We start from the raw sequence: 15,345 nt of genomic DNA on the forward strand, positions 1-15,345 counted from the left end.
AATTTGAATCCCTCACTCGAAATACAAACTGTATTTCTTTTAACTCTACTTAATAAATATTTTCCAAATGACCAAGTGTATGAATGAATGCCCAGAAGATTTGTTTGAAATATTTTCCACCTCTGCATAATTTACGTATTGGCCCCCAAATTTACATTTTGTTCTACCATTGAGCTCATGTTAGAGACATGGCAGAGTATAACCCCACTTGGACTTTTATCTATATCTTTTCTAAAGTATCTCCTTATTTAAAAGCTATCATATCAAATATACATAGCATACAAAAAGATATACAAAGAAACAATAAGAATATGAAAAAATGCTGAACCTCATTAGTCACCAGGGAAACGAAAATCAAAACCATAATGAGATACAAATTTATATTCACTAGGGGAGCTATAATACAGAGGTGGGGGAAGGAGGGAAGGAGGGAGAGACAGAGATACAGGGAGAGAGAATGAGAGTGAATAACAGCACTGGCAAGGATATGGAGAAATCGAAACCCTAGCACATGTCTTATGGGAATGAAAAATGGTTCAGCCACTGTGATTTGGCAGTTCCTCAAAAATTTAAATGTAAAATTTCATTCCTAGGTGTACACCCAAAAATATTGAAAAGAAATATTTAAATAGGTACTCTATATACACATGTTCATAACAACACTAATCATAATAGCCAAAAAAGTACAACTATCTTACCAAATGTCCATCAATAGATAAACGGACGAAAAAAATCTCTTGGTAAATACATGCAATGGAACGTTATTTATTCATAAAAAATAGTGAAGTACTACAATGTTGGAAAGTCTTTTTTTTTTTTTAAGATTTTAGCCTTGGCTGGTGTAGCTCAGTGGATTGAGCACAGGCTGCGAACCAAAGCGTCACAGGTTCGATTCCCAGTCAGGGCACATGCCTGGGTTGCAGGCCACAGCCCCCAGCAACCGCACATTCATATTTCTCTCTCTCTTTCTCCTTCCCCTCCCTCTCTAAAAATAAATAAATAAAATTTTTATTTATTTAAGATAAATAGAGAGGGGGAGAGAGAGAGAGAGAGAGAGAGAGAGAGAGAGAGAGAGAGAGAGAGAGAGAAATATCAATGTGCAGTTGCTGGGGGCTGTGGCCTGCAACCCAGGCATGTGCCCTGACTGGGAATTGAACCTGTGACGCTCTGGTTCCCAGCCCACACTCAATCCACTGAGCTACTCCAGCCAGGGCAGGAAAGTCTTGAAAACATTATTCTAAATTTAAAAACCCAGACACAAGAAGTTACATACTGTATAATTTCATTTATATGAAATATTCTCAATAAATAAATCCATAGAGACAGAACACAAATTGATGGTTGCCAGTGTTGGGGGAGGAAGGGAATAGGGAGAAACTGACTAATGGGTAACAGATTTACTTTGGAATGATGGAAATGTTTTGAAGCTTGATAGAACTGATGGTGGTACAACATTGTGAATATACTACATGCTACTGAATTGTTCACTTTAAAATGATTTTTATGTTGTGTGAATTTCAAGTCAATAAATTATTTTTCAGAAAATAATTTATTTGTGTTTTTTAACAATGAATAACTGAACATTTAAAATGTTAAATTACCATTTACAATAGTATCAAAAGTATAAAATACTTAGGGATACATTTAATAAAATATTTGCAACAACTTTATACCTAAATCAATAAAACACTGCTGAGATAAATTAAAGAAGACCTAAATAATAAGAGAGTTATACCACATTCATAGATGAGACAAAATTCATCATGATGACATTTGTCACCAAATAGATTTAAAACAATCCCAATCAAAATATTAGCAAGTTTGTTGTTAAAGTAGATAGGCTAATTATAAAATCTATATGAAAATGCAAATGACCCAGAAGAACCAAAATGTTATTAGAAAAAGAACAATGTAATTGGAGGGCTTACCCTACTTGTTTGCAATAGTTACTATAAAGACATAAGACAGTATAGTGTTGGCATAAGTAAAGAAATATAGATCAAGGGACAGAATTAAAATTTCAAGAATAAACACACATATGTGGTCAATATATTTTTGAAAAGGGTATCAAGGAAATTCAATAGGTGAATAATTGTCTTTTTGATACATGGTGTTAGAAGAATTGGAGATCCATGATAAAAAAACCAAATGCAGACCCTAACTAAATCCACATGCAAATATTAACCTGAAATGTATTATATTATAGAGCTAAACGTAAAAGCCAAAGATATAAGCCCTGCCTGGTGTGGTTCAGTAGATTGAGTGCCAGCTTGCAAACCAAAGGGTCGCTGGTTTGACGCCCAGTTACGGCACATGCCTTGGTTGCACACCAGGTCCTCGGTGGTGGGTATATGAGAAGCAACCACACGTTGATGTTTCTCTCCTTCACTTTCTCTATCCCTTCTCTTCTCTCTAAAAATAAATAAAAAAATGTTTTTAAAAAGCTAAAACTTTTAACAGAAAACATAGGAGAAAAATCTCTGACATTTGTTTAGTAAAATATTTCTTGTGTCGGACACATCATATTAATAAAAAGTAAAAATTTGTAATTGGATTTTATCAAGATTTTAAAATTTACTCCTTGAAACTCATTATTAAGAAACAAAGAAGGTAAATCAGAGTAAACAGTGAAAATATGCACAAAATATACATCTGGAGAAAGGATTTACATTCATTATATTTTTTTCTCCAAACTGAATCACAACAAAACAAACAGCCCAATGTTTAAAAAGTAGAGTGGCCAGTAGCACATGAAAAGATGTTTAACATCTTTAGTCATTGGAGAAATGTACATCAAAACAAGGAGATACCACTACATATGTATGGAATCATTACCATTAATTTAACTAACAATACCAAGTGTTGGTGAAGATGTGGAGTAACCGGAACTCTCAGTCATTGCTTGTGGGAATGCAAAATGGCAAGCTACTTTGAAAAGTGGTTTGGCAGTTTCTTATAAAATTAAGTACATACTTACCATACACTCCAGAAAACCCACGTTTAAGTATTTATCCAAAAAAAATGAAAGCTTATGTTCGCACAAAATCCTATACTTGAATGTTCACAGCAGCCTTGTGCATAGAGTCAAAATAACTCATAACTTAGTGTCCATCAATTAGTAAATGGATAAAGAAATTGTGGTGCATTCATACCAGTGGAATACCATAAAAGAGAGCAAACAATCAATACATTACATTGATTAATTTTTAAAAGATTATTCTAAGGAAGGGTAGCTGGGCACAATTCCTACATACTACATAATTTTACTATTTGTAAGAAGTTCTAGAAAAAGCAAATCTATACCAATAGACAACAAATATATCGTTATCACAGTATTTGTTGGGCAGAGGGTTTTGACTATAAAGAGGGCATTAAAATGTTCCGTATCTTGTTTTTAGTGGTGGTTAGATGGTTATATGCCTGTGTCAAAACTCAATCAACTTTTCTAAAATTAATAAATTTTATTGTATGTAAATTTATATACAATATAATTTTTTTTAAAAAGGAGATTGTGTCAATTAGACTAAAGCAAACAAAATAATTTGTGGATTCTCCATGTACCAAATTATAATCTATTCCATTAGATATTCCCATAGCTGTGGGGCAATACTTTAAAGATTCTTAGAACTATGAACTACCTAAAATTTAAAGGTAACAATTCTGATGTTTTGGTAATGAGTCTTATAACAATAGCTTTGACTTGATTTTGATCCCATCCTCACATTTCGCTGGCAGTGCACAGGATCTGATATTTTCCCTGGGGTCATTTTTTAACTTTTCTAAGTGTATTCCAGCTGGAATAGGTGGGAAGTGAGAAATGGTGTTATTTTCCAACCCTGTAAATCCTAGGTTGGAATATTTTCTCTGGATTCTGCTTGGAAACTAAATAGGCATTTCTTAATTTATTTCTCCATTTTCTTAATTTATCTTAGCCGTTTGAAGAAGCCAATTATTATTGTCAATATTCTTCCTGGAAATTTCCTTGGCAAGATTGGCAAGTTCATATAGGTCCATTTTTTCCCTAAATTTTCTATTTTACTATAGGTGATAACATTTCCATTAGATTACCCTTTTTCCAGTCTCCAATAGCAATTTTCACACTTTTCCAACATCTTCCACTAACAGTTTCTTCAACACCCTCCTAACCACTGCCTGAGGCTAATTCCATGTATGTTATATTTTTGTAATGGTTGTGCTAATTTATTTTTAAAAATTATCTAGTGCTATGTAATATACCTTCCAGCACACATGGCATAAAACAGCTTTTTGTCTTTAATTTCTTAAATTTTAGAACATTTTGAGAAATTTACTGGTGGTTCTTCTGGTCCACGTGGCGCTGGCTGGGTGCAGTAAGGGAGATTTGTTCAATCAGGAACTTGGCTGGCGCAAGCATGGCCCAGGGGCCTCACTCAGAGCCTCGGTTCTCAACCATGAGAAGAGAGGGGCCTCTTTCTCCCTCTCTGCGTCTTCTCTCCTTTTCTCTCTCAGTGTATTCTCATCCTTCGGTAGTCTCGCTCCAGCTTATTTACGTGGTGAATGCATACCAAAGAGTCAGAAAGGAAGCAATCAAAACTCTTAAGGGCTAGTTCCAGACTGGAACAGTGTCACTTCTGCCACATTTTATTAGTCAAAGCAAATCACAAGTTTGGGCCAGAACCAAGGGTAGGAGAACTAGAATCCACTCCCTGACTTTATAGTGTCACAAGGATACAGAAACAGGAGGACATCCTGATGCCTATCTTTGTAGACAATCTGCTATGCTATGTGATCCTTGAACACTTCAGGCATCATAAGCCAAAACAGCTATTATTCTCAACCCATTCCTTTTTTTTTAAGATAGTTTTTATTAGGTTCCTGTAACTAGAATAAAACGGTCCTGACTAATACATATAAAACAAGTGAATATATGGAACAGTTCACTAAGAGAGGAAAGTTAAGGTTAAAAAGGAAAAAAAAATCCTGGAAAAGTATCAGTGCTGAATGTGAGTTAATTATCTGGAACTTCAAGTCTACAAGGCATGGTGCGCTCTCCACAGCACCATGGCTTAAATCCCAAAGAAATGTCGGAAAGTATTTCAGCCAGTCTTTCCCCCAAGCATTCTGCAAGACTTTGTTTCTACAAGATGCTTTTAAGTGATTCATGGAAAAATGAGTTTCACTGCTCAAGGATTCATCAGGGCTTTTGATAGCTAACAGGCATGATGAATCATCCAGTGTTCTGTGTGTCGTCATATCCACCAAACTCATTTTACCACAGACTCTGCACTTCGGCATTTGAGAAGCGATGTTTCATCGCTCGGTGGAGTTCTGGTCTAGTCTGAGCTTCTCATTTTGAAAGTGAGGAATCAGATGCTCAGACAGTTTGAGTCACTCGCTTGAGGGTAAGTAGGAGGAGAACTTGGGGGCTGTCTATGAGTTTCTAGTCCAGCATCCTATTATCCTCTATCTGGCTGAGGTGCAGACACTTAAAGTAATCCAACAAGGAGGCCATTAGTCTGAGGTGCTTTAATGCCATGGTGGTCTTCACCAGTCAAAAAAAAAAAAAGTAAGCCTGTCAGTGCCTCAAGGTTAAGAAACAAATGCCATGGTCAAGCAATCATAAACAGCCACCTAGACTCCAAGCTAATAGCCTGTTGACAATTGCCCTACGTTGCTTCTGCTTTTTCTGGATAGAAGTTTCTCTCCAGCTCCTGTTGGTGGTTGCCCCTACCCACTTATGGATGGTGCTGCCCAGTTCAAATTCACTTTTGCTCAAATACACTCTTAAAAATTGTAGTATGTCCCAGTTCCCAGTTTATCCTAGTTTAAAGGCTCTGGTGACAGAAGAGAAAATGAAAAGAGATGCCAATGGCCCAAAGGAGCAAAAAAGGGATGAGGCACAGGTACCTGTGGAGCCCCGGGCTCGCTGCTTTCTCGTGGGTGCTGGGGGTGGTTGGGTGAGTCCCTCTAGGACCCCAGTTCCACAGCTTTTCTGTTACGAGCTTTCAGACTTTACCAGAGCATTTCTTTTTCTGGACTGGGTCTGACCTCAAATCCGTGCTGGTCCACATCAGACTGAATCTGACTTAGAAACTAAACTGGTTCTGTAGTCAGAGTGGGGCCAGTTTAGGAACTGGAGTGGATCTGAATTAAACAGGATTGGGTCCAGTGTGAGGCCTCAGGTGCATAAAATTTTGTTTGCAGGCTGAACAAGTTGGTTAACCACACCAAAGAGAATCTTGAGTTACATTGGCCACAGTGGACAACGTTCAACCACCTTAAATAAGCTTATCTCTTTACCAGGTACCCTAGAGCAAAAGGGGGTCTCACGTAAACACTACAACATGTAAATTTTTTTTTCCTCCTCTACATTTTCCGGTGACTAGAATGAGACCTGCTGGGACATCTCGCTTGCTCCAGAGCCTGCAAATGTTACTCTGGGATAACTGGCAGAAGACAAGGGGTACTAGTTCTTAACAAAGTTGTGTCTAATTAAGATAGGAAGGAATAATTTCACATTCCAAATTCAGATCGGCAGGAAGATCATTGGTCATCAATCATTTTTCTTCTAGAAATAACTCTTGCCTACTTGTCTCATTTTCTGTCCTTAGAAGTTGGCTTGGCAAATACCAGGTTGGTGACCCCCAAAATATTGCTGGACAGAAATGTGGGCTGCACTCAGTTTGCAGTAAGATCCTACTAACTCTCGCCGATTCTCAGAGGAATTGTGTAAGACTTTCTTTCTTTGGTTACCTTTGGGCATGGCTCCGGATCTTGTGAGGATGGTACTTTTTACACCCTCTGGGGGGATCCTTCTTGCGTGCATGGGGTTGTTCAAGTATGCCAAGAATGTGTGCTGCTAATCCAGGCTGAAACTACAAGATATTCAATAGGATTTTTTTTTTAAGTAGCTCGATGGTCAGAATTTGGTCAAATTGGAAGCTAATATTTAGAGCCTGATAGAAACTTTTGGAATGCCTTCTCCCCTAAGGTAAAATGAAACCATGTACCCAAAAGGTAAGAAAATGTTTCATTACTGTACCTGCCGTATGACTAAAAATTTATAAGAAAAGCTATAAGATCTCTGCATTTATCTTTATGTTCATGTATATCTATCTATAAACATATGTTAATAGATGTGTGGTATTTTTCTGCCCCAAGATGGAATTGCCAAAATTAATTTGTAAAAGATTTAATTGACTTAAAGACAAACAAGTGTTTATATAAATCAAGTATACTCTCAGAAATATAGGAACCAATCCAACTGTTTTTCAAGTTAATTTAAACTAGGATAATCTTTGGTAAATAAAAGCTTAAAGTTTGTTGGTTTAATTAAAACAAGCATGTCTTTTAGAGTAATAAGTATTAAGTAAGTATAATAATTTGATTCAAGGTTTCCCAAAAGTCAAATAATTGTATGTTATCTCTGTTACAGAATTTATCAGCCAGAAAGATAACTTAAGATGATGGTTAGCTGTTTAATGTCTCATGGAATTTTTATAAGTAATCAAAATATAATTATTAATTACAGTAAATGAAATGAAGTAAAATAAAAATTTATAGATGAACTTTTAAACAATAATTACTCTTAAATATACCCCTTTCAATTGAAAGTGTAAACTGGTAATGCCACTATGGAAGACAGTATGGTTCTTCAAAAAAGTAAGAATAGAGTTATCATCCCTCTTATGGGTATCTACCCAAAAATCTTGAAAATGCTTATTCACAAAGATATGTGCACCTGTATGTTCATTGCAGCTTTATTCACAGTGGCCAAGACATGGAGACAACCAAAGCATCCTTCGATAGAGGACTGGATAAAGAAGTACATATATACAATGGAATACTACTCAGTCATGAGAAAAGATGAAATATTGCCATTTGTGACAACATAGATGGACCTTGAGAATATTATGCTAGGTGAAATAAGTCAGTCAGAAAAAGCTAAGAACTGTATGATTTCACTCATATGTGGGATATAAAACTGAAACTCAGACACAGACAACTCTATGGTGGTCACCAGAGGGAAAGGGGGCTACGGGATAGTAAAGGGTAAAGGGGGCCCAATATATGGTGATGGAAGGTGATTTGACTTTGGGAGGGCACACAATGCAATACATAGGTCATGTACCACAGATGTGTATACTTGGAAGCTATATAATCATATTAACCAATGTCAACCCAATACATTTAATAAAAAATAAAAGAATATATAAAGAACTCTTAAATACCAATAAATATACAACCAACCCAATTTTAAAAAGTGGGCAAAACACATGAGCAGATGCTTTACAAAAGAAGGCATAGAAATGGACAATAAGTAACTGTAAAGATGTTTAATATCATTGGTCACCAGAAAAATGCAAATTGAAATCACAAGTTGCCACTATACACTCATTTGATTGGCTAATATTAAGGACAATGACCATACCAAGTGTTGGTGACAATGTGGAAGAACTGGAATACTCATGAATTGATGGTGGGAATATAAATTGGAAAACTCCTTTGGAAAACATATATTAGAAGTTTCACTAAAAGTTAAGTATATATTAAAAAAATACATTCCAAAATCTTTATGGTAACTGGAAACCTTAAAATTATACTGAGATAAATTAAATGACAGATAATCATTGAATATCTATATAATTTACAAACAATATAAAATACTGAAACATTAATTACTGAACATAGGTTTATTGACTTTGGGCTTCTTTTTACAGAGCTAGTAAAGGTATTTGGATCTATCAGTAAATATGTTTTGTGTCACACTGAAAAATTCAATCTAAGGAAGGATACCTTCTTGAAATTGTAAAATATATTTATAAATTTGCCAGTCCACAGAGTGATACTAAAACAGATAATTCACAATTCCTTCCTGTTTAGTTTTCACTAGGAATAAGATAGGCTAATGGATAGGAATTATAATCAATATATGTATTTGAAGCTACTGGAAAAGGATTTTTTTGTGGAGCCAACCCAACTAAAATGAGGATGAATTTATTTAAGATTTTGAAGGAAGCTTTAATATCAAAAGTACAGTGGTACAAAATCAGAGTTGTTTTTCTCCCTGTTAAGAAGGCAGTGTTTTCCTGGACTATATTGGTCTGCTTTTGATTAGAAGTTGTGAAAGGTGTTGTGTGTGTGTGTGTGTGTGTGTGTGTGTGTGTGTGTGTGTTCCCCACACCCCCCACCCCTTTGGTCATCTACCTGGGAAACAAAGACTGTGTGTCTTACCAAAATAATTGACTGTGCTTCATGTTTTTTTGATCAGGTCTTTGATTATTTAAGAAAACTTAGTCTTCTCATATTAAAAAAGCTAAGTTTTGTTCACTGCTATGGAGCCAGCTTTCTGTATTTGCCTTTAAAAACATCTATTGCCATTTTACTTAAACAGATAATTTAATATTGTTTCATAATGATCTGAGATCCCATTTAGTCAAATGTTCAAACCTTTTGATATTTTGGCAACTTCCCATAATCAAATTCTAAATGGAGCCTTTCTGAGATTAAAGTAACTTTGATGTGTCCCAGAGGGTCCCTGGAAAAGCTGAAAGGATTTCTCTCTCACCTTGTAAAAGAGAGATGTTAAAATAATTAAGTTTATTTGCTATGTTAAGTTCTATGGGAAGCACTGTCAAATAAAAAATGGCGATAAAGTATATGGATATATTATTAATATACAGATTACAGAAATTAGATAAAAATTTTATAAATTTGTCAATATTCTCATTGTCCAGTTATCCTAGTATATTGCATGCCTTTCTTATAAAATGCACTTTGATCAGATATTTAACAATGATCATTTAAAAATTATTTTGTCATTTACAGACAATTATTGTTTTACTCTGACACATTTGCAAAGATTCTTCATCTTCAGGGAGATTTACAGAAAGAACTCTGACAAGTGCTCTAGAATATAGGTTTCTGATTACTTTAAGATGATAAAACTTAATTAGGTAAGAATTTCCAAAACTAATGGGGAAACTGGATTCAAGCAGAATAAGAATTAAAAATGTGGGATTCAATAAGCTAATGAAGGTGATTATGATTTTTTTCACAGTTTCAAACTGTTACTGGTTTACTGTTTTATTTCCCCAGATTTAAGGAAACCTTTTTTCTCTTAAATGATCTTCAACTTACAGTAATTTTGTAATGTATGCCTCTATAAACAGAATTAAAACATTTCATTTTTTCCCTAGCTGAGCCCTCTAGAATTCAGAAACTTATTGAATATTCTTATTTTCATCACAAAATAGTTATTTACATAAATGTTCAATAAGAATCTGTTGTCCTTATTTAATAGGACACAACTGGAACATTGGTTACATTACCAAGGCTTTGACTAGAATGTCATATTTGAAAATATTCATAAAATCAGATATGACCAGACAGTATTAAGGAACTAAGGTTGACTTCATTGAACCATAAAAGTCCCTTGGAAAAAGTGGTGGGGTACCTTGCTTACAGGGTTCCTGACAGCCTTACCAGATGAGTAAATTAACATTACTTCCTGGCAGAACCAGGAACCTTGGATGTCCTAGGGATCTGAAGAAGAGAGAAATTCACCCAGACTTATAAATATTCAGGCAAAGTATGATGGCGAGTTCTTGACCTAGCTTCTCAGCCTAGAGAGGCTTTGTAAAATCCAATCCAAATCTAAGATTTTTTAATGAAAATTCCAACAAAGCAGATTTTAAAGAGCCTGTATGGTCAATCACTATTTTTGCTACATTTAATGTAAATAATCAGGCCAAGTTGAATGAGACTAGACTTACTCTGAAAACAAATTAGTCCTGCTTTGATTATCTTTGATAGAAATGAAAGTAATTATAGAAGAAAAAATTATAGTTTGGTAGAAAATTGTAACAACACTTTTTGGATGTCAGATTCTAGTCCTGTTCATTGTCTTTGAGGTTTTATTATGTATCTATAATCTGAAATGGATCCTGAACTCTTCTAGTTTCCTCAAATATTTGGCTACAACTCTCCAAACAAATGTTTCTAATTTCCCCCTACACTTCTGGTTTAAAATCATTAAGAAAAAATACTGCCTTTGAACCTCCTTGAAACGACCATATGAGGTCCTTCTTCATGACCCAAGTGGCAGCCAGGCTCCAGGGACTTGAACCTTGGGGGCCTGAACCTCGGGTCCACATTCTCCAATAAAAAGGGTTCCTCCAGACTCAGAACTACACATCAGCTGGAGATATAACATTGACATAGACTAGGGAGATTCCTTTCCAGAAGCAGATGGGATCTTCTGGTGAGGAGTTCTTCCAAGATCACGGATCAAGATGTTAATCTCTAATAGGAAAACTTCATTCCATTTGCCTTTTGCTACTAGCTTTGTCTCTGTTAACACACAAGAAGACAACACTCCTTAACTCTGGCAACTATTGCTAAATCTACTGATAGGTCCATAACTACACCCCCCAAATCCCCTACTTTTTCTTGCTAAAGTGATCTTAGATAATAGAATTGCTTTAGATTACTTATTGGCTGAAAAAGAAAGAGCCTGTGCCATAGAAAAATATCTCCTGCTATACCTGGATCAATACCCCTGGTGGTATAGCAAATACAATAAATTGACAAACAAGTTACTGGCTAAAACAGGTTGATGGCCCTTCAGGTAGATTCTTTGATTTATTCAATACCAATTGTTTTGGTTCATTGGGGTCCTGGCAAAGGAGTATACTTTCATATTTTGGTATTATCCTGCTAATAGTTATCGCTGTGGTCTCCCTGGTGTGCTATGTTCTCTCAAAGGTCTTAAATTGGTAATCACAGCCATCAGCAGTACATCAGATTGTGCCTGGAGAAACAGAAACAAGATGAACAATGAGAGGAAGGGCAAAATCAATTATTCCAGAGAACTGACATCATCATGGACGAGTTTCACAATGACTACAAGAGTAACTTAATTCTGATGGTGGCATTAATACCAAATTGTTGGCATGGGTGGGTGTCCTGTCAGAACCTCAGTAACAGGTTTGAGCACTGGCAACACCATAACGTAATCATAAGAAACATACAAAAATAGTACTCCCTTATTACCAAAGGTCTTATAAGACATATTTACTTCTTTTAGGACCTTATTCTAATACTTCATAGATCACCACCTTCCACAAACTTTTATTTGGAAAAGTGTCCATTATACTAAACCAACCTCCAAAACCTCCATCCTTCCGCATGAAAACACACTCATTTCAGCACCTGTGTATGTTTTTCAGATAATGTAAATGCTCTGGACACACATTCTCCTTAAACAACATGGAGATCTGGTCTCGTGTGAAGACATTCCACCCTTTCATGTTTTTCAGAAAGTGTCTAATTAGAATGGAAATAGCACAGAATTGGGTATTTGGTAAAGGAAATGACATGTGGCCCCTTTAGAACTGAGAGGTGATGTCACTCACTAAGATGAAGACTCTGTTGCCTGATGCCTTTATGACCAAGGATTAGTGCGGTGTGGTACATAGAGCACTGGACCAGGAGCCAGGAGGCTCAGATACTAGTCCTGGCATAGCTGCTACCTCTCTGTTTGACTCTGGGTACATTGCTGTCCCTCAGCTTTGCTGTATTTTTTAATCATGCTGTAAGTCCTTCCCGCCTGAGTCTTGTTTTCACTAAGCTAGATCTATCATCCTCAAAAGTCTTAGTGTAGGGGTTCAAGGATATACAACTGGCATAGAAATTTCAAAGGAATTGCAAAGAGTCAGCTTTCTACACAAAGGCTAGGCAATCAATAAAATGAAAGTGCTATAGGAGAAACAGAGGAGGGATCACTTAATCCTGCTTGGTGGGTTTATTCATTCACAAAAATATTTATGCAGAAGAGTGAAAGGACCTGATTTATGTGTTATGAGATCTGCCTAGCTTCTGTGTAGACAATGATTTATAGTGGACAGTGTTGTGCGTGGGTCACCGGCCAGCAGTGACCACGGAACGCTGTGGATGGCTCGACAATAAACACGCGAGAAATAACAACATGCACAGAGACAAACTAGTTTCTGTGGGGAAGTAGGGACGAAATGGCCACCCCCCTAGTTGGGGAGCGCCCTGATTTACCGTCCATACCTGCTTTTATTGGGCTCATTTTGCATAATAATTCAGGTAAAGTACAGTACTCATTAGGGGAAGTAAGGAACTACAGAAAACAAAGAACTCTGCCGGTCTATTGAGTTGGGGGTCAAAGAGCTGTAAGACTGAGGAACAAACTAACTTCCTCCTAAGACCCTTCTCATTCAACTGAGAGCATTCTAAACAAAGAAGGTTTCACAGTAATTTACATGTTCTTTCTTAGGCCTGATCACCCCGGGAAATCCGCACTTCTCAGTACCGAGCTGCACCACCCTGTCATTGTTTTAGGCTTAGGTGGAGCAAGGGAACTAGGTAACCAAGAGATAAGGAGATTTTCTCCCAGACGATGAGAACTCAGACTTTGTCAAAGCCGAGGAGCGAGGGTCCATCACCCCCCCTTTGCTGCAGCCCCCCAAGTTCTTCTTTTGGGGGGCCTCCCAAAGTGATCGTGCCTGGCTTAGGTCGTTCCCTCCCGTGGGGAATCTTACCCTGTCTTTGGCTAACCGACCAAGCTTTTTGGGGGGTTCAGTCATGAATAAAGCAGCAGAAGCAGCATTCCTGCCAGGGAGATAAGCTTTTGTCTCCTTGCTGGCTCACGGTTCCAAGGGCGTTCCCTTAGCCTTAGCCTAGGTGGGGGTTTCAGCCTCTGATACCAGTCAGGGCGGTTCCCAACAGGACAGTAGAGGAAGCAGGGGAGGGGGCAGCCGGAAAGCTAATCAGTAGTCCAGGTAAGATATGATGGTGGATTGGGCTATGGTGATGGCATTAGAAAGGTAGCCCATTTAAAATAGGTAATGAAGGGAGAATTATTAAAACTTACTGATGGCTTGATGCTATTGAAGAGAAAGATGGAATGTATAATGATTTGACAGTTCTGGCTTTAACGGTTGAGCTGGTTTTGTTCCCATTCACTGAGATGGCAGACATAGTGAGTAGAATACTCTGGAGGTGGAGTGGGGTCAGCATTTTGGACATGTACATTTTCCAACTTCCAAGTGCAAATATCAGCCAGAATGTTGAGTATATGAATTTGGCTAAGTTTAAGATGAAGTGTGAGGGTGGTAAGCATTTAGATTATACTTGATAAGCTACAGAGAGGGGTGCCACTTTGGACAAGGGGAGTAAATGCGAAGGGACTGAGTGAGAAAAGGCAGGTTGCTGAAGCGGTCAGGCCAAGGTCCACTGGGCTCTCCCTTCCTGACCTCAGACCACTGAACATTACTCTCTGTAGGAGCAGCAATGTCTAGAAACATCCACTAGTTATTTTAAGTCCCTGGACACTTATGTTCAAAGCCAAGAAAGGATTACAGCTAAGAGTAGTTAGCTTAAGGATAATAATAGATCCTACAGATTATTTCTTTTTTCCCCAAACTAGAGAAAATTACGTTTTTTTTCCCCCTGAATAATGTTGAATTCATTAGTGTCTGTCTTTTCCCAAGTCTGGCAACTTCATCCAGCGTAATTCAGTTCAGACTTCATGTCATTACCCAAGAGACTAGGATGGATTTTTAGCAATTTAGAGATTCCTTGTCACATTTAATTTGTCTTTGGCTAAGGATTTTGAGTTTATTTCTGAACTTTTTCCTGTTAAACCAGTTCCGAAAATAAGGTGTGATGTCCTTCCTTTAGACTGTGTCCAGCAGAATGCGTTCTTATGATACAAGCTTCAGGAAACATTGCAGCCCCGTGTTGCTCTACGTGTTAGTATCTCAGGATGTTCTCAGAATCCTCCTCTTCTGTAGCTAGGGCACTCACTCACTTTGGTCTCTCCATCCCCCCTGAGTTCATCTGCTTTCACTATTACAGCCCCTCTCACTTTTTTCCCTAGTAATAAAAAGCATTCTGACACTGCCTAGTTTGATATTTTCGCTTTAGAGGTGATGCATTAATTTTCTGTCATTGTAACAGTTACTATTAATTTAGTAGTGCAAAACAGCTCATATTTACTGTCTTACAGTGTATAGCTTGGAAGCTTAGCATGAGTCTCACAGAGCTAAAATTAAAAAGTGTTGGGAGCCTGTGTTCCTTTCTGGACAGTGTAGGTGAGATTCCAGTTCAGTTCCATGTAGCAGTAGTACTGGATCTCTGTTTACTTGCTAGGGACCTCCCTAGACCTCTACATCTCAGAAGCAGCAACCACCCAGGAGTCAAATCCTTCTCTCACTGTGTCTCTCATGCCTATTCTTTCATATTCCTCTTTCCCACTTAAAAACTCACGTGATTAGATGGCGCCCACACAGTTAACCTAGGATAATCTCCCCATCTAATGGTCTTTACCTTAACCAC

Source organism: Phyllostomus hastatus, unplaced genomic scaffold (genome assembly GCF_019186645.2).
Source record: "Phyllostomus hastatus isolate PE091 unplaced genomic scaffold, TTU_PhHast_1.1 phas_contig_34, whole genome shotgun sequence".
Taxonomy (NCBI): domain Eukaryota; kingdom Metazoa; phylum Chordata; class Mammalia; order Chiroptera; family Phyllostomidae; genus Phyllostomus; species Phyllostomus hastatus.